We start from the raw sequence: 21,241 nt of genomic DNA on the forward strand, positions 1-21,241 counted from the left end.
GGCACTAATAGTAACTGGACCCATATGGTGAACCCTTTGGGTCAAAGTGATTTCTTTATGGCACCATACAACTCGAATGAGGTCACACTAGTTTAGTAGCAGTGCTGGGTTCTCATGTTTTAGGCTCAAACAAGCACAAACCTCAAGAGGTTAGCTGAGTGAGGTGATGTGTACCTAGTATCCCAACAGTTGAGAAGCTTAGGCATGAAGGTTACTTTGAGTTCAACACCAGCCTGGGCTACACAGTGAATTGTAGGGCACAGAGAGATATCCTGTCTCAGGAAACAAAGCAAAACAAGCAAGCAAGCAAACAAACAAAAAACCATAGACACAAAATTAAGAGGTTTAAAAATGTAGTTTCACAGGTGTTGGAGTTGGGGATGAAGTGTCAGGGAGCAGTCAAGAGTGATATTCTTTTCTAATTCCGTTCATTGCATGAATTCTATACAGAGTTGAGTTCAGGGAAACACTTCACAGCTTAACAAATAAAACAAATTCCACTGGGCTTCCCACCAAACAAGTACAGACCCAACATATTGCTCAACGTCTGCATGGTAAAATTATACACTGGGTTGGAAGTCACAGGGGAAGAGCCGTAAGTGGAGGGCATTTCACCTCACAGTAGTGGTGCCAACTCCAGTTGGCCACACCAGAGTGGCTTCCAGAAACCTAAAGAAAAATATTATTTTAAACTATTTCTCTAATGTGACACATTTCTTTAAGACAGAAATAGTGAAATGTTTGACTCAATAGTGACATTCTGACACTTTATAATGGAGTTTTTATGAACCTTTAATTATTTGGGGGCCATTTTTTCTCTCCTGATTTCTCTTGGCTAGCTTAGAAAGGGACCTGGGTGCCAAGCCCTCTTTATTTTGACTTGAAACATTTTTTTCTCCTTAAGGTTTGAGGAATTCTGCCCCAGTAATTATTTAGGACAGGTTTACCAATGAAGAATGCTGTTTGGAATAGCACATATCAAATGCAAGTCAATATCCACTTTGTGATGTTATTTTTAACTTGTAGTAATTCAGGTATTCTATAAGAGCAGAACATGCATCCCCAAATGTGTCATTTTGGCATAAAGACTATGTTACATTAGCGACTGATGGCAAGTGAGAAGAAACAGATAGATGCAAAGCCCTTTCCGTCTTTTAGTTGTCTAAATGTGGACTATAGACTTTTACAAATGTGCCCCTCTTCTTTCTTCCAGGAGAGTCACAGGTGAGTTGCTGATGATAACTGTAGGGCTTTGTCAGTCCGCCTGGAAGTGTTTCCTGGCCTTCTGCCCTTAGCTCATGCTTATTTCCATTGCTATGTATTACAATGTGGTAAGAAATACTGCTTTGTAAAAGATTCTGCATCTGGGGAGATAGCTCAGTAGATAAAGTGTTTGCTCTTGAATGCTAAAATGCCAGGTGTGGTGACTTATGCCTGTAATACCAGCACTGGGAAGGCAGAGACTGGGAATCCCTATGGTTTGCTGGCTAGCTAGTGTGGCTGAATGGGTGAGTTCTAGGGTCAGCAAGAGACTCTGTCTCAAAGAATAAGATGGAGAGTGACTGTGTACCCCCAACATGCACTCACACATGTATGAACACGTATTTACACATGCACACCACATACATACACAAAAGGAGTGCATTGCTTTGTGTCTAAAGGTATTTTCTGTTTCTTGCATGTTTTCTAAAATTTCAGACACCCTTCTCATGCATAGTTGCTCAACAAAGTAGCTCTTCTTCCATAGTCACAAAGCACAGCGGCAGAAATGTGACTGTGCATGCCTACTGAGAAGCTGCTTCCCCTTCTGGGACGCCGTGTCTGCTCCTCAGATTGACTTGAGGGGTGAGGACTTTTCATTCCAGCTCACAGCTGAGGAAACCACTACTCAGAAAGGTTAAATCAGTGGTTCTAGTCCACAGCTTTTAAGTTGCACAGGCAAGGTTAAATTTAGTGTTCTGCCTTTACAGCAATGGTTAGCATTTTCAGATATGATTCCAGATAGAGGAGGCCACCCCTCAAATATTACGATTGCTTACAGACTGAAATAGTAGATTTTACAATTATCTGCCTTATTGTAAAAATATTTTTTTGTGTATGAACCAAGAGTTTTCTTCCTTAAATGCCTCATAAGGAAATTAAAAAGTCATTTTTTGTTATCTATAAACTTGTTTTTATTTTTTTCTGTGGTTTTGGAAACCCCAGGCATGATTCATATATAGGAAATAAATTTCAAAGCTGTTGTTAAATATATGCAACACCCTCCTGTTGGCTTCAAGGACATGGCTCATGTTGTCTACCGTTTTTATTCAAGACACAAATACTGTCTAGAATTGAAGTCAGAGAAAAGGAGTCACATTGTTAGATGATTCTATATACCATAAAATTTTACCAATTTGAAAAGAAGGTAAAGTTTTAAAAATTGCATGTATTAATGTTAATAGGAAAATAACACTTAGAACATTAACATTAAATGAATAATGTTTCTTACAATTTAAACTGAATCTGGGTCTTAGTAAATTTTCTGCTTAGTCTATCAATCAACCAAGTCATCTTTCAGCTTCATGAAGGTCTGAGTGAAAAGCTAACAGCAAATAATATGTAGCTCACAAAAATTCAGAATTCTAAGAAACTTAAGTTTATAGAGACCTCTCTTTTGACATTTGAAAGAAAATCTCCAAACCACCTTCTGATTTGTTAAACCCGATTAAAGAATGGCTGGTGTCATATTCTGATTTCTTTTCCTGCGGCAAACATGTATGGAGCAAAATGGTAATTTCATAAATAGTGCAGAGGAAAGAGCAGGCATGCACTCCTTACAGCATGCATTTGAACTGATCTGATCTAGAGTGCGGAGAGTTACACAGCTCAACTGGGCGACCATCATTTGTCTTCATATCTCCTGATCTCATGCTAAAGGTTACCTTTGGTTTAAGGCAATTCAGTATAGTCCAGAGCTATTCAGAAGAAATTAATTGGTATTCCAATTTTAGTAGATGAAGAATCATATCCAATAATTTGTATGTGTCAGTTGGTGGAGAAATATATAAAGATGTAATGAAGAATACAATTCTTTTTTTGGCTTTGCTTGAGGCAGACCAAAGGGCACAACACAATTTAATAAACTGTTCCTTCAACATTCCTCCCTCACAGGCCATCAGACCCCAGGTAGGTTTCTCTAGATACTACTACAAACAAATTTTTCTGCCTGCCAATCTTTATCCTTGTTAAGCTATATGAATTTAACAAAATTATGAAACCCTGATGGGTGTGGTGATGTATGCATTTAATTCCAGAACTCAAAAGGCTGAAGTAGGTAGATCACTGTGAGTTCAAGGCCAGCCTGGGGCTAGATAGTGAGTTCCAGGCTAGCCTAGACTAATGAGACAATACTTTAAAAAATATGAAGGTCATGGTGGCACATGCCTTTAATCCCAGCACTCAGGAGGCAGAGGTAGGTGGATCACTGTGAGTTTGAAGCCACCCTGAGACTACATAGTAAATTCCAGGTCAGCCTGGGCTAGAGTGAGACCCTATTCCTCCTGCAAAAAAAAAATGAAACCCTACTAAATAAGAAACCAGATTCATTATTGGCAGAGATTTCAATAACCAAACACAATGATTGGTAAGTTCTGTGCTTAATACCTATCTTAAACAAATTATTATTTATTTTCCAGAAGAGAGAATGGGTGTGTCAGGGCCTCTGCTACTGCAAATGAATTCCAGATACAGGCACCACTTTGTGTACCTGGCTTTACTTCCTTCCTCCCTCTTCCCCTCCCTTCTTTCCTTTCTTCCTCCTTTCCTTCCTTCTTCCCTCCCTCCCTCTCTTCCTTGCTTTCTTCCTTCCTTTTCTTTTTGGTGTGTGTATTTGTATATACACGTGTAAGTGTTCATACACGAGTGAAGGCAGGTGCAGACCATGGTGCACATATGGAAGCAAGGGGATGACTTTTCATAGTTTGTAATGCCTTCTACCTTGTTTTGAGGCAGAATCTTTTGATTTCATTGTTGCTCACTGTTCTGTGTTAGCCTTGAACTTCCAAAAAATTCTCCTGACTCTGTTTCCCATATTGCTATTAGCTTGCTGTGATTAGAGTAGTCCACCACAGTGTTCAGATTTTACCTGGGGTCTGAGGATATGAACTCAAGTACTCAGGATTATGCAGCAAGCATTTTATCCACCGAGCCATCTCTCTGGCCCCAAACATACAGAATTTATAGTGCTTTAAAAAAAAAATCAACGAAGGGATGAGGAGATGGCTCAGCAATTCAAGATGCTTGCTCAAAGCCTACAAGCCTTGGTTCAGTTCTTCACTACCCATGCACAAAGTGGTACATGTGTTGAGTTCATTTCCAGAAACAGGAGGCCCTGGCACACCCATTCTCCCTCTCTCCCTCGCCCCTCTTTTGGAAACAAATAAGTAAGTAAATAATATTTTGAAAAATAAAAAGCCATTTAAATTAATTAGGTGATGCATTTTCAATAAAAAACATAAATGTGAGCTGGAAAGATTGCTTAGTGGGTAAGGTTCTTGTCTGCAAAGCCAAAGAAACCAGGTTCAATTCCCCAGGACCCACATAAGCCAGATATGCAAGTGGCGAATGCGTCTGGAGGTCGTTTTCAGTGGATGGAGATCCTGGTGTATCAACTGTCTCTATCTGCCTCTCTGTCATAAATAAATAAAAATTTTAAAGTATAAATGTATCATAAAAATAAAATTTGTGAACATTTGTCAAATAAGCAGTATTTTTAAAAAATAAATTATTAAAAGACACTGAAATTAAAAAAAACACAATATATAAAGTGAGGACAATATAATTAATGATGAAAAATTTAAAACAAAATGATATTGATAAATCTATTTATTTTTGTTTTTACAGTGCTGTTGATCAAACCCAGGACTTTATGCATACTACTGAGCTACATCCCTAGTCCTTCTTAGATCAATTTTAAAGCCTCTGCTTTAAAAAACAAATTGCTTCAAAGGCTTCATTATTAAATCACAAAATTTATAAACTTCTCTGTGGTGAGTAGAGCCCTTTGACCCAACACTAGTTTGAGAATGGCAGTTTCAATTTAGAGGAGATGGCCTTTTGTTCACGTTTCATAACCTTTAGTTCATGAGTAGAGGTTTCCTATTCAGTATTTCAACTTTTGCTTTTAAGTCTGTCAGGTTTGTATTCTACATTTTTTGCACAATCTTATGCTTTAGTGTCATAACTCCATAACATCTCCATTAATTGCATATTCAGTCATGAGGAATAATAATAAAGTACTTCAATGATTTTCATTTTTAAATTTTAAGTCTAAATTTAAAAGATTTAGATTTGTTATATGTTACTTGTTATTATAATGTGACTCTCACTGATTTCTAGTATACTTCCTTAAGTTGGAGGAGAGAAGGAATTAAGGGGCAGCAGGAGATAGGCTGAGAATGAATGAATTTAGCTGATCTTATCACAGCCTTTAGTCTTCAGCCACTTGTGAACTTTTAGGACTGTTTCTTGACTTTCTGCCCAAGTTTTGAGGCAATTCATTTTAGTTCTTAGCATTGTGACGTGCCGCTATCCCCATCAACTGACTAGATCCTATCATAAGAAAATGAGTAATGCTGAACCAAACTGGTTCAAAGTCATTAGTTTAATTTGGAGAAGACAGCATGCCCTGGGGAAAATGAAACATTATGATGAATGACTCGGTTTCTACTACTTAAGCAGTATGCTGAAAGCACTCTGGTCAGCCAGAAACCAGCAGGTGTAGGACTTTCCAAAATGTGTCAAATATTTGTTGCCGGAAGAAGACTGGATCAACCCCTGGTTTGACCAGTTTTGTCAGTATGGATACTTGGACAAGAAGGGTTCTAATCTGCCTCATCATGTATGCTTGCCAGTATTTTGAAGGTTAGGAAAGAATCATGGTTTTGGAAAAAATTAACAAACGCACAATAGTGCTTTACCAGACAAGTGGCTCATTTCCTACATATGGCTTATATTATCTTACTTAGGGTTGAACTCATGATTAAAATGGTTCTTGCCTCAAGGCAAGCAGATTCACACTGGTGCAAACTGATAGTGAGGGTCCTTGTGTCCAGGTTTGTTAAGAAAATTCTTGCTATTCTCACAGCCCCATGTACTTGTACTCATGAACATGTCTGCAGTGGACTCACTCAGGTTTCTGACCACTTCCCAATAAACAAGACTTGAAGACAGAGGACAGTGTCAGGCCCTCTGCTCGTGCCAGAATAAGGGCCACTTCCCTTCGGACCTGTCTACCTTCCTCCCTTCCTTCTTTTCTTTCCCCTTCCTTTCTTTAGTTTTACTTCTCCCCTGCCCAGTCTCCTTTGCTCTTTCCACATACATGCCTCTGTGCTTCCTCTCTTCCGCCAGAAGACAAATTATCTGCTTCTTGTTGCTCATATGATTTTAGAGGCAAAATGTTCAGAAAATCAAAGTTTACATTCCACATTCAAGATCACAGACTAAGGAATTAATCCACAAACTTTTTCTTTGGACAAACCAATGTGCTAGTCTTGCTCTGTCCTTGAACAAAACTAGGCAAGCACAGTAGAAATAATAAATGAACCATATAGCAACACTTCAAACTCATCAAGATTCTGAAAGACAGACATTCAAATTACCTCCCTTTAATAGCATATGCCTAAATAAAAGTCAGGTAGATGCCACTACCCCACGCAGCCATGGAGGTGGCATGTTTGTGCTGATACCTTAGTGTTCATGAACCCTTCTTTCTTAGAGCTGCTGCAGGCCCCCTCATGACCTTCTAGCAAGCAAAGTCCCCTAAGTAATGCAGAATTGATATTTGTCTGTCATTTGCTGCATTTCTCACTTAGTATATAGTTTTTCTCCCATCCCAGCACTAACCAGGCCTGACCCTGCTTAGCTTCTGAGATCAGACAAGATTTCAGGGTGGTATGACTGTATACATATGACATTTTTCTATTTAATGGTGTGAAATAACTGGCCAACTAGAAGCCAAATCTTGAGACCTGATGTGGCAGTCATATGTGAACTTCTTCATGCAGTGGGGTGTAATTCTTTGTGAAGACAATGGAATAGCTAATTGATAAAGTTATCAACAAGGCAAAATGTGGCTGGCAACTTTCATCTACACAATATATAATGTGGCTACATCTAGCAGCACCATTGATACAAATCATTTTCCTAGAGTATGCACAGCGCCCTGGGCTATACCAGACAGTACTCTGAGACACAGATCCTGGTGCTATCTGGATCTCTGTGCAGTTCTGGGGAGGCAGCTCAATTTCATGTATGTTTTCCAGTGTCATATGAAGACAGCTAGATTAGATGTTTCTGAAGGCCATTTGGGAGTCTGTAAGTCTGTTATCCTCAAATCACAATTCGTGTATACAAAACCAGGCTAAGCAAAGTGACCTGTTACTTGTATTCTGAGAATGTAAATCTAATTCTTTTCTAGGTGGCTTAAAATGTCAGAAAAAATTACTTAAAATATGATAGGAAGCTAATGGTTTTTCCCCCATACAATGATTTCCAATGAGAATTCAATTTTAAAGTCAAGCTAGCACCTTTGTTTTCTCTTAACTTCAGTAGCCTGGTGTAAAAAATAATAATTTTTCTGCAAAATTAGAGATTTCAGAAATAATAAACATCCAATTCATGTCATTGGATGAAGCCAATTCTTTCTCGAGTGATGTTCTACACGCTTTGAACCTGCCCTTCATTTTACTCCATTTATTCATTCACTTGCTCAGCAGTACATTTACTGTAGAGCCTCATATGTGATCAGTATGAGTAGTTTGTGGGATAGAAAAAGGAATAAGAAAGATTTCTCTACTTAACACCAAATACATCAGAAAGGTATTTCTCTCCCAGTGAATATATTTTAAAATAAAACTTCACTGATTTAAAAGCTGGAGTGGTTAAGCTGCTTAGTGGTTAAGGTTAAGCCAAAGAACCCAGGTTTGATTTCCCAGGATACACACATAAGCCAGATGCACAAAGTGGAGCATGTGTCTGGAGTTTGTTTGCAGTGGCTAGAGGACCTGGCACACCCATTCTCTCTCTCTCCCTCTCTCAGTCTCTCTTCCTCTCTCTGCCTCTTTCTCTCCTTCAAATAAATAAATAAATAAATAAATAAATAAGATTTTAAAAGCTATTACAACAGGTAAATATTTATATAGCATACATAAATTCATTTAACAGAGTATTGCAGAAAAGATACACTTTTGTTTAGTTTTTAAAATAAATCAAAGAAAACAATAGCTAGTATATGAACTAAAGATTATTTTACCATTTTTTTAAAAAAGTAAAGATTCCCTAATGTGATTGTTTAGAACTCTAAGATACCAATTCAATCTTGTAGTGTATAATTGGATGAAATTTAGCACAGGCTAATATTAATTTATTATGCTTGCTTTAAATTCCAGTGTAATTAAAATGATATGATATTTTATATTAAATTGATTTTATACTATTCTTTAAAATTTTGGGGGGGAACTTTAGTTGATTATAGAATAGCTTACTTTTTATTATTGTTTTTTGCTTTTGCCAATTTTTATTAGCACATGTTGACTATACATAATAACTGGTTTCATTATGATATTTTAATAAATGTATATAATAAATTCTTATCATATTCACCTCCCATTACCCCTTCTTCTTCCCCTTCCAATCCTGTTATTCCCTTTCCTCTTCCCAAGTAACCCCCTTCAACATTCATGCCTTTTTAAAACATGACCCAATGAATTTCATTAGGGTTGCTTACAGGAATAAATAGCACTTCAAAATATATAAAAACAAAGATTATCTCAAATCAAATTGTCACGTTTGCTGACATACTAAAGTGCCTCTTGTATGTACGTGTGTTGGTTAGCTGCCATGTGCCAGGTCCATCATCTGATACTGTGGGCCACACAATCTGTGTTAATGAGGCTTTACGTTGCTGTCACAAATATCCAACACAGACAATTTAAAGGAGAAAAGACTCATATTAACTCATCATGTCAGAGATCACGGTCCGTGGTCAGCTGGCTCTGTGGTTTCTGGGTCAGTGATGAGGCAGAACATCATGAAGAAGGGTCTAGTGGAGCAAAGGTCCTCATGAGGGGCAGGAAGTAGAAAGCACTACAGGGACAAGACACCCTTCAATGGCACAGTACTGGTGACAAACTTCCTCCAACAATGCTCCAGCTCTGCCACCTTCCAATGATATCATCACCATCAGTGGATTAGACCACTGTTGAAGTCACAATCTTCATGATTAATTCACCTTCAGTGATAGGAATACCAGCTGGGGACCATGCCTTCAATATGAGAAGCTTTTGGAAGACCCGTAATACCTCAATTATAACAGTATCAAATGTGCAGTCAAGGGCTGGAGAGATGGCTTAGCTTGCCTGCAAAGCCAAAGGACTCAGGTTTGATTCCACAGACTTCATATAAGCCAGATACACGTAGCGGCACATGCTTCTATAGCTCATTTGCAGTGGCTAAAGGCCCTGGTGTAGCCATTATATCTGCCTCTTTCTCTCTTTCAATAATAAATTAAATTAAATAATCTCAATAATAAAATAAATTTAAAAAATACCAAATGGGCAGTCAAGATTTGGAGCAATGAGACTCAAGTTCACTAGAATTTAATAACATTATATTCTTTGGAAGCAGAGGTAACAAAGAAGAAAAGATAATCTTTACTGAAGACTGCCCATTTTGGACTTTTCCTACTTGAAGGGATAGGTCTTATTATCTTGAAATTTTCCCCGTAAGGTCATATTTTTTTCCCATATGGTGTCATTTCTGCTTTCTTATTCTTACTTATTTATTTATTAGAGAGAGGGAGAGGGAAAAAGAATGGGCATATCAGGGCCTCTAGACACTGCAAATGAACTCCAGACACATGTGCCACCTTATGTATCTGGCTTATGTGGGTTCTGGGGAACCAGTCCTGTGTCCTTAGGCATTGCAGGTAAGTGTCTTAACTGCTAAGCCAGCTCTTCAGCTCCAATTCTGTTTTAGAACATGACAATTTTCTCCATTTGGTGGACCCTTTAGACAGTTGGTGCATGCCTTTTCTCTTGGTAAGGATTTGCAAGGCAATGCTCACATTACTGTTGATATCTAGACAAATGAATTCTGCAGTAAAGGTGAATATATTTCAGTTAAGTTTAGTATAATCATTGAATTTGAATATTGGTCAAAGTTACAGAAATCTCTCATATAGAAGAAAGTTGTTTTGTTCATTTTATGAACATAAGTGGTCAAAACATTGGGCTTTCTGTCTACTATCCCCAAATAGCAATTAGAATAACCAAACAGAATCAACCCAAAATGCTCTCTGAGGTCTTGGAAGGTTAAGCTAACACCACAGGGGTTGTGTGGCAGCTCTATAAATAAGATTTGACCTGACCCAGTTTTTCCTCCCAGTGGCTGTAGAAAGTGTGACAGTTTACCAACTGATTAAACACAGTGAGGCAACCATATTTACAGTGATTCACAAACTTGACATGTAGTCATATTCAGATATAAAATGATTTATTTCATGTCTTGCTACTTCATCTTATATACATGCTCTTCACTGATATACATTTTAAAAATATTTTATTTTTATTTATTTATTTGAGAGAGAGAAAAAGAGAGAGAGGGAGAGAGAGAGAGAGAGAGAGAGAGAGAGAGAGAGAGAGAGAGAGAGAGAGAGAGAATGGGCACCAGGGCTTCCAGCCACTGCAAATGCACTCCAGATGCATGCGCCACCTTGTGCATCTGGCTTACGTGGGTACTGGGGTATCGAACTGAGGTCCTTTGGCTTTGCAGGCAAATTCCTTAACCGCTAAGCCATCTCTCCAGCCCTCTTCACTGATATTTTGACCAAACATTGTATAAGAGATTGACTACACATCAAATATCTATCTACAACTGCTCTAATATTTTTCTTTCTTTTGAGGTAGAACTGTTTGTAGAACAAGCTGACCTGGGATTAGGCTCAGACTGGCTTTGAACTCACAGCGATCCTCCTATCTCAGCCTCTGAAATGCTAGGATTAAAGGTGTGCCACTTTTACTGGAAAAAGAATGTGCCATTCTGAGCCTGAGCAGACATAGAAAATACATTTTTTTTATAGTAACTTGGTGAGCATTAGAGAAGCTTACTGTAAAAACTTCCCTAACTTGGAACATGTGGAAGTAGCAAGTTGTGTGCATGTATATCAACTACAGACTATCACTTATATGCTTAGCCAGTGTTTTCCGCCAAAGACTTTGCTGAACCACTAAGAATGTCTGTAATTGGGGCTGGGGAAATGGCTTAGCTGTTAAGGCACTTGCCGCAAAACCTAAGGACCTTGGTTGGATTCCCCAGGCCCCACATAGGCCAGATGCACAAGAGGGCACATGCATCTGGAGTTCGTTTGCAGTGGCTAGAAGCCCTGGCATGCCAATCCTGGCTTTCTATTTGCCTCTTCCTCTCTCTGTCTTTCTCTCACTCTCTCAAATAAAAAAAAAATATTAAAAAAGAATGTCTATAGTTGGCATGTTTTCCATTTTATGCAAAATTGATAAATGCTTTGAAACAGCTTAAATCCTCAGTATAATTCATGTGTCTATTATTGCTTAAGGTTCAGCAGTTGTCTACTCCCATACCTTTTTAAAAATATTTTAGTTATTTATTAATTTGAGACAGAGTGAGAGACAGAAAGTGGCAGACAGAGAAAGATAGGGGGAGAATGGGCTTGCCAGGGCCTCTCATCACTGAAACGAACTCCAGACATGAGTACCACCTTGTGCATCTGGCTTTATTTGGGTACTGGGAAATGAAACTCAGGTCCTTAGGATTTGCAAGCCTTTATTTTAACCACTGACCCATCTCTCCAGCCCTTCCTCCTTTTTTATTTTTTATTTTTATTTTTATTTTTTTGCTTTTTTGAAGTAGGGTCTCACTCTAGTTCAGGCTGACCTGGAAATCACTCTGTAGTCTCAGGGTGGCCTCAAACTTATGGCAATCCTCCTACCTCTGCCTCTCGAGTGCTGGGATTAAAGGCGTGCACCACCATGCCCCACTAGATTTTATTTTTATTTTACAGAGAGAGAGCCAGCAAGAGAATTGGCACACCAGGGCCCCAGACACTGCAATGGAACTCTAGATACTTGTGCCATCTAGTGGGCATGTGCAACCTTGCACTTGCTTCACCTTTGTGCATCTGGCTAATGTGGGATCTGAAGAGTAGAACATGGGCCCTTAAGCTTCACAGGCAAGCCCCTTAACTGCTAAGCCATTTTTCCAGCCCTGTTCCTCCTTTCTTTTCAAGGTAGCATCTCACTCTAGCCCAGGATAACCTGAAATTAACCCTATGTAGTCTCAGGGTGGTCTTGAACTCATGGTGATCCTCCTACCTCTGTTTCCCAAGTGCTGGGATTAAAGGTGTGTGCCACAATGCCCAGCCTTCTCCCTTTAAAAAAATATTTTTATTTATTCGAGGGTGAGAGAGAGTGGGGGGAGGGAAGGAGGAGGTGAGGGAGAAAGAATGGGCATGTTAGGGCCTCTGGCCACTGCAAACAAACTCCAGATGCATGTGTTACCTTGTGTATCTGGCTTAGCTGGATCCTGGGGAATTGAACTTGGGCACTTTGGCTTCGCAGGCAAGCAATCACCTTAATCACTTGCCATCTCTCTAGCACTTTTTCCTCTTTTTCTGAGACAGCTGGTCTCAAACTTGCTATGTAGCTAAGGGTGACCTTGAACTTCAGATCCTTCTGTCTGTACCTCTCAAGTGTTGAGATTACAGGGATACACCACCACAATGGGTTTTTGCGGTGTTGGGAATAATAGAACCCTGGGTTTCATGCATGGCAGGCAAGAATTCTGCCAACTGAGCAATATCTCCAGCCCTCAGCAGTTGTTTTCATAGTGCCAAAATGATAGTGTCCTGGACACCAGAAGTAAATTGGACACCAGCCTGACCCTCCAATTCCCTATTTCTCTTTTCTGTTCTATTTTTGTTTAATTTTTTTGTTCATTTTTATTTATTTATTTGAGAGAAAGAGAGAGAATGGGCATGCCAGGGCTTCCAGCCACTGCAAACAAACTCCTGACACGTGTGGCCCCCTTGTGCATCTGGCTAACGTGGGTCCTGGGGAATCGAGCCTTGAACCAGGGTCCTTAGGCTTCACAGGCAAGCGCTTAACCGCTAAGCCATCTCTCCAGCCCTTCTGTTCTATTTTTGCATATTATTATTTTTCTTATAAATTAGGTCTCTCTCTATTGTTAGCATTATGACATGAGTATTTTGAGGTTTGCTCATTATTGTTCATCCCCAATGTGTAAAATACTTCTCTATATAGGACTGGTCTTGACAGATATTCATTGGATGAATGAATAAATATGAAGTGACTAAGCCTGCTAAGTGCTATAGACTTGGTGTGCCTGATACCAAGCCTGTGCATTCATTGACTGGTGAACGATTACCTCATCAATGCTTAGTAAGTCTTGGCGCTGTTTGCCATCTAGACCCCAGCAGGCTATTCCAGGTAATGCCACAAGCATCCCTATCTTTTGTCATCCATGCTGTCATCAGTAGACCATATGGAATTTAAAAAATGTGTTATAGATTTCCATAGCACTGGGATTGTCCCTTATCTCCAACTGGACTCTAATTATTTTATCTGGGCTGGAGAGATGGCTTAGCGGTTAAGCGCTTGTCTGTGAAGCCTAAGGACCCCAGTTCGAGGCTCGGTTCCCCAGGTCCCACGTTAGCCAGATGCACAAGGGGGCGCACGCGTCTGGAGTTCATTTGCAGAGGCTGGAAGCCCTGGTGCGCCCATTCTCTCTCTCTCCTTCTATCTGTCTTTCTCCCTGTGTCTGTCGCTCTCAAATAAATAAATAAATAAATGAACAAAAAAATATTAATTATTTTATCTTGCTATCTAAAAATTGGATTTTTCTGGCATAACAATATAGTTTCCTGAAGAAAAGCCATTGCTTCCTAATTCATTTTGGCTTGGTCTTTCAAACTACATTGCTGCAATTTATGAAAACTCAACAAAGACTTTGTATTGCTTTGAGGACTATCAGGGCTCCCCTGGCAGAGGTATAAAGGTTTTCTTTTCCCCATCTCTCAGAGTGCAATTACTTCTAGTCTCAGTTACTGTCTACTTGGAAGGCCTTGAACACACACCATGCCCTCCAATATAGATAGGTTATCAGATTATTCAACCTTTCTCCCTTTCTTTCTTTCTTTCTTTCTTTCTTTCTTTCTTTCTTTCTTTCTTTCTTTCTTTCTTCATTGCCTGGAAATGGAATTCTTTGGATCTTAGAACCTTGTTATCTTTTTAGTCATCACAACATTCTGAAGAAGAACAAGGAATATTGTGGTTTCTCCAATAGATGAGGTTAAACATCCAAGCCTAAGACTCTGAAGGGAAAGGATGGGGGCACAGTGCTGGTGGAGAGATGGATTACCATTGTGTGGGAGACAGATGAAGGCTGGCGGAAAGATATGAAAAAAGAAGGCTTAACTCTTATAATGTCAGAGCAGGAATTTTGTCCATGTTAGTTACAGAATATGCTATTTAAAATAAATTTCTGGGACCCAGAACAGAGAACAAATGACTAATCATGAATAGTAACATTCACAGCACTTAGTTTAGCTCAGTGAGTGCTGTCCTAATTATCCATCACCATCTATGGAGATATAAGGTGAATTTAGTCTTTGCTTCAGCTAGTAAAAGCCTTCTTATAACTATTTGGTAGAAAGAAAAGTTGGGTTTGGAGACATGAAGCAAACTGCATTAAATCAGGGACGTAATAAATGGCAGAGTTGGGATTTGGGGCTGTGCAACTAATCCTAAAATATGGACTTTTAATCTCTTAGTGGCTCTCCTCATTTAGTTAAGAGCTAAATCACTGGGCAGTCAAAAGAAAGGAACACTTATCCTGTAGTTAGCAGCTGAAAATTATTTCTTTGTAATTCAGATGATGATGATGGTCATGATAGATAGATAGATAGATAGATAGATAGATAATGTATCAATGTGTATGCATGTTGCCTTACACATGGTCTAGTTGCTTGGTCATAACTTTTCTACCAAAATTAAGGTCCATCTTCGACTCATTGCTACATAGTGCTGGATGGAAAGACCCACAGAACAGAAGCCATTGTCCATGATCTATCCTCTAGGATGAGCACCTATTCATTGTGTGAGAGAACTGAAGGCATGCCACCTTCCTCAGAGCCAGATTGAGGTCTTTGTTGGCAGTTTATGATTGATGTGAAATCCTAACTATGAGTTTCTGGAGTATTTTTATAGAAAGCTTTTAACCCATAAATGTCTAACATTTATTGAGATGTGTTTTGTGAAAATTTGAGTTAACTTTGAACTTTCAGATATGTTTAATGAAGAAAAGTAAATTATGGACCATGGTAACTTCAAATGCATTACAAATGGTTTTTATGGGGCTGGAGAATTGTCTCAGCAGTTAAGTATGCTTCCTATGCAAACATGAAGGTCTGGGGTTAGGGGAGGGTAAGACTGCCGGAGTTCTAATCTCCAGTACTCGTGTAAACAGCTGGGCATGGTATGCACATCTGTAACCCCAGTCCTGTGGGGAGTAGAGACTTTAGAATTGTCAGAGTCCCAAGAGTTCTGGCATCAGTAAAGAGACTCTGGCTGAAAACAAGACCTGGCAATGGAGGAGGCTCTAGCCACTGTGAGTGGGTACTCTGCTGAGGCAAGTGTGTGGAGCAACATGACACACACACACACACACACACACACACACACACACACACAGATCAACTACATTACAAACACACAGGCAATAAAAAATTTTTTTTTATGGAATTGCAAAGAGAGTGGATGGAACATAGCAGCAATATGGCAATCTTTTCTATTCTAGAAAGGATTCCTTTGAACAACCTTTCAGGACCTGGGGTTAAAGCTCAGTAGTAGAGTGCACCCATAAGATGTGACTTAGATTTCAGAACTGTAACATAAACAATAACAAGAGAACAAAACAAAAACTTCCAGCTCTACTATAGAATAAGTAAATCAACCTGAAGCATATAAAGCATATACCATACAGTGTGGGGGTGTTAAAAGCAACTTAGAAAACTTCATTTTCTTCTGAGTGACTATTTTCCAAGTATTGTGTCATAACATGTGTTTTGCATATTACCTGTTTTGTTCTGCAGCCTAGAGTCATAATTCACCTTATGAAGACCCAATAAAATGCTCTTTTCTTCTCCCTATAATGCCATGAAATTTATAATCATATGCATATCTATATGTTTGCAATCTGTGATAGGTGTAAAATAATAATTCCATTGTTATTTTAGTATGCATTACATGAAATAATTTAGAACCTGTAAGTCATCATGGACGTTTATTGATGTCTTCATATAAATTATAAGAAGTGATTTTGATTGTCCCTTATGTACAGATACCTAGCACATCGCCTATTACATCAAAAGATTCATTGTTTAAGAGCACACAACAACTTCTGCTTTAGTGAGTTAAAGTGACAAGGTGAGACTAGGCTACTTTGAAAGCTTAACTTTTGCTCCATTGTTTGAACAAAGGGTTTAAAATATATTGAAATTGCTTGTTTAACCACTAAGACATTTCTTCATTAAAAAAAAATTGTTTTTGTTTCCATTCTTTACTACCACACAACCTAGATTTTATCCTTTTCAAAGGAATTGGGTCAGGTTAGGCAAGCATGTGTATGTGTGTTCTATTTCTAGTTGCTTTCTCTTGCAGTATATTGACAAAGGTGAACATTTAGGAAACATTCTTTTCCATGAAACAATAAAGACTAAAACTCATTAGAAGACAAGTCCAGGCAATTAAGTTTTGGCCCTCAGACATTTACTTAAGCAGAAACTGAAAAGTAAAAAGCAAACTGCTTTTATTTCTTATAGATTATATTCATGACTTTTGTGAATCAACCCAATGTGAATATAGCATTGCTGAAGAATATTTGATCCAGAGGTTAAAAGTGAATGGCTTCCTACATTGCTGCATTGTTTTGAAGCTGCAGCATCTAAAATGACTCCTTCTGTATTTTGCTGTAGATCTGTGGCTCATCCCACCCTGTTAGGTTAGGTAGGGCACTCCTACATGTAGGGAGAAAGCACAAGGAAGTGTTTTACTTCATATTAGGTTTCTCTCTTTCAGTAAGCATGTGATGTGTCTGGCTTTTTACATGGGTGCTAGGGGTTGAACTCCACTCCTCATGCTTGATAAGTAAGTGAGCTTCCCATTGAGCTTCTCCCAGACCACTAGTTTTCCTATTATCTTTATGTAACTTTTATTGACAACCTCCATACATATAGACAATATGCCATGACAATAATCCCCTCTTAACACTGTCACTTTATGCCCTGGCCTATTTCCCCTTAACCAAATCCTTTCTTTCCAACTAATCTCTCCTTCAATTTTGATGTCATTTTTTTCCCCTCTCCTAATATGTAGGTCTTGTGTAGGTAGTATTAGCCACTGTAAGGTCATGAATGCCACAGCCACTCTGTCTCTGGAAAACTGTATTGCAAAGCACTCACTCCCTTCCTTTGGTTTTTTGTATTCTATTTGCCACCTCTCCCATAATGGTGTCTGAGGCTTGGAGGGTGATAGAGAGGTCTCAGTTTTGAATACTCCATTTCCTCCTCAGCACCTTGATGAATTTTGAATCTCTCCAGTGGTTACCACCAACTGAAGAGAAGCTTCTCTAGCTAACAGTGAGAGTAGCATTAATCTATGGGCACAAAAATAAGTATTTAGAGGGAAGTCTGGTGAACATAATATATCCATGTAGCCAAACAATAGTTGCAGTTTACTCCTTAAGGTTTATAACCTACCCTAGACATAGGCTTTTGATAAGGTTTCCAGTACCAAGCATGACTTCCCTTTCATGAAGCAGGCCTCAAGTCTAATCAGAGAGCAGGTGATTTCTCCCATAACAGGCATATCATCATTATACCAGTTGACACTGGCTAGATGTAAAACTTACAGGGTCCACTGCTGGTTAAGACCATTGATGACTTTTCTCCCCAACAGGCTTCATAGATTTTTCCGGCATCATGACGTTTAGTCAACAGGAAGGAGGCTTCCAGCTCAGCTCCAGCATGATTTCTCAGTGTCTTGCAGCCCAAGCCAGTGAAGCCTTTAGCAGCAGGGTCTTACCACCAATTCTAGTGGGCAACCAAGAGCCTTAGCAATAGCTTGTAATGTTTTGGGGCTTCCCTGATCAACAACTTGCTGGAAGATATTACACTAAGCACAACAATATCCACCCCCACAGGGTGTGTGTGTGTGTGTGTGTGTGTGTGTGTAGAATCCTTAGGGCATATAAAAGAAGAATGTAAGAATGTTTAGAGTTCCATATGGCTTATTCAGAACAGCTTTAATTTGATTAACTCTCCTCCCACACCTCCTCTCTTCCATCTCCTTTCCTGACACAATGAGACCATTCCAGTCCCAGTATTCTGCCCTTCTACTTGCATATCTACTGTACACTCCCCTGCAGCCCTCCCCTAGCCTCCCTCCCTCATGGCCCCTTCCTAGCATCCAGGCCTCTACTACTGACTTTTCCTTTAATTCACATACAAATCTAAATCTTTTGGAAGCTAGGATCCACATATGAGAGGGAATATGTGGCATTTTACTTTCTGGACCTGGGTTACCTCACTTAGTATAATCTTTTCCAGATCCATCCATTTTACTGCAAATTTCATAATTTAATTTTTCTTTACAGCTGAATAAAAATCCATTCTGTATGTATACCACATCTTCATTATCCATTCATCATGATGGGAATGTAGGCAGGTTCCATTTCCTATCTATTGTGAATAGAGAAGCAATAAACATGGAGGAGCGGGTATCTCTATAGAAATGTGATCAGTTCTTAGGGTATATGCCAGGGGCCAAGGAATGGTATAGCAGGGTCATATGGTAAATGTATTTTTATTTGTCTCAGGACCCTCCACACTGATTTCCACAATGGATCTACCAGTTTACATTCCCACCAACAGTGGAAAAGGGTTTCTCTTTCTCCACGCTCTGGCCAACATTTATTGTCATTTTATTTCTTGAAGATAGCCATTCTGACAGGAGTGAGATGGGATCTCAAAGTAGTTTTGTTTATTTATTTTTTTGTCTTTTCAAGGTAGGGTCTTGCTGTAGTCAAGGCTGACCTGCAATTCTCTATGTAGTTTCAGACTGGCCTCTAACTCACAGCATTCCTACCTCTTCCTCCTGAGTACTGGGGTTAAAGGCATATGCCACCACACCCTGATTCAAAGTAGTGTTAATTTGAATTCCCCTGATGACTAAGGATGTCATGTCATCCTGTTTAATGACCAAATAATAAAGCCCATTCCATGGAATTATAAGCAAAATGAAATGTACAAAGCAATAAAATAGTTTCCAAAAAAATCATGCAGCTGCAAAGTGATATCTCTTATTTTTTAGAAATATCTTACTGATATTGTCAACAGAGGTAATGCATACTTCTAAATGGAAGTCTGAGTCTTGATGTCAAGGTTTCCTTGAGTTACAAAATTTTCATAATTTCTTGTATTTTGGTGCATAGTGTGTGTATGTTCATCTGGAGGCCAGAGGTTGTGGTTGGGTGTCTACCTCCATCACTTTCCCCTTTATTGACTGAGGCAGGCACGCTCACTGAACCCAGAGTTCACCTCCCAGCTAGCTTAGCAGTCAGGCTTCCTGGGGATACCCTGTCCCTTCCTCTTGAGCACTGGTATTGCAGGCAGGTTGGCATATCCACTTGACATTTACATGGGTGCTGGGGGTGGGCCCACATAACCCTGGTCCTCACACCTGCACAGCAGGTGCTTTATCTACTGAGCAATCCCCCAGCCCCAGAATTTTCATGATTTTAATCCAACTCAAATCACTAAGTGTCTTCATGTGAGACCAGCCTGTCCTTTTCTAACTGGTTGTTTACCTCTTCAGCATGTTATACACTTACAAGATGCTGGTGACACATTTTAGAAAGTCCCATCTGGCTTATGTCTGAGTCAACAGGAGATACTTGTTCCAAATTTAGTCAAAATAGTTTTATTTTTTTCACCTATAAGTTTTCAAATTTCCTAGTGATTTGGTAGACTTATTAGAACAATTTTAATGGCAAACTCGCCTTCCTGGTTTTAAGGTGGGTGGCTTGAAACCACACACCTTCCCAGTAGTGATAACCAGAAGGCCTGGCTTTCAGTTTAACAATTAACAACTTGAGATAAGGACCTGTGTTGACAAGAGTTTGCCAACACATCACTGTGATGACACATCCTGTCGGCTGTCTAACATCACTTCTCCATGAACAATATTCTATCTACAGTTTGTCTGTTTTAATTTCCTCAGGGACTTTTCTCTGTCTCTACTAAAAAGACAGCATATGTTCTAGCACATTCTTATTAATCTTTCTTTTACATTTGTGCTGTTTAATGTTCTTGATGGAATAAGATACTAATAAAATGAAAGCTATTTGATAATAAACATTATTTTTAAAGTTGAGAAACACTGGCACTGTTGTTTTGTCTCATTGAAGTGTTTCTTTTAGGGGGATGTTATATTGTAATGGTCCAGCTGGATATGATATCTTACACCCATAATCCCAGTATTTGAGAGGCCGAGGCTGGACTATTGTCTTCAGTACCCACTGCAGAGTACATATAAAATCTTTAAGGATATATGGTTCAGTGACAGGCTGGAAAGGTTGCAAATTCAAGGTCAGTCTGGTATACATAGTGACCTCCAGGCTTCCTGGGCTACAATATGAGACCCTGTGCCTTCCTCCAGCAACTACCTCTGCTGTTTAGGAATTAAATGACATAATGCCTAATCTTCAATAATCCTTCAGACATTAGAGTTGTATTCCAATAGAATGATTCCACTGCAGCCTGGACCTGTAGGAAAGTTACACAGGACTCCATATCTACTGAAAGGTCATGCTGGTGCGTTTAAATTCCAACTATGGACTCAATCCCTTACAACCCATTCAAGTCTTCAAGCTTGGTTCTGGACCAATTTGATAGCCCTCAGGGCAATACAATAAGGATTCCCACTGTAGGTTTTTTTTTTTTTTTGGAGAGAATGTAGCCCAGAATTTACCAGGCTGTGACCATGCTAACAGAAGGACTAACTAGTTTTCTCTTTTTGGGGACAAATGTATCACCTTAATATTCTTGTTATCTGAAAAAGTGACATGAGCTGTTTTCCTGCAGAAGAAAGAA

The sequence above is a fragment of the Jaculus jaculus genome, chromosome 3 (assembly GCF_020740685.1).
Source record: "Jaculus jaculus isolate mJacJac1 chromosome 3, mJacJac1.mat.Y.cur, whole genome shotgun sequence".
In the NCBI taxonomy this organism is placed as follows: Eukaryota; Metazoa; Chordata; class Mammalia; order Rodentia; family Dipodidae; genus Jaculus; species Jaculus jaculus.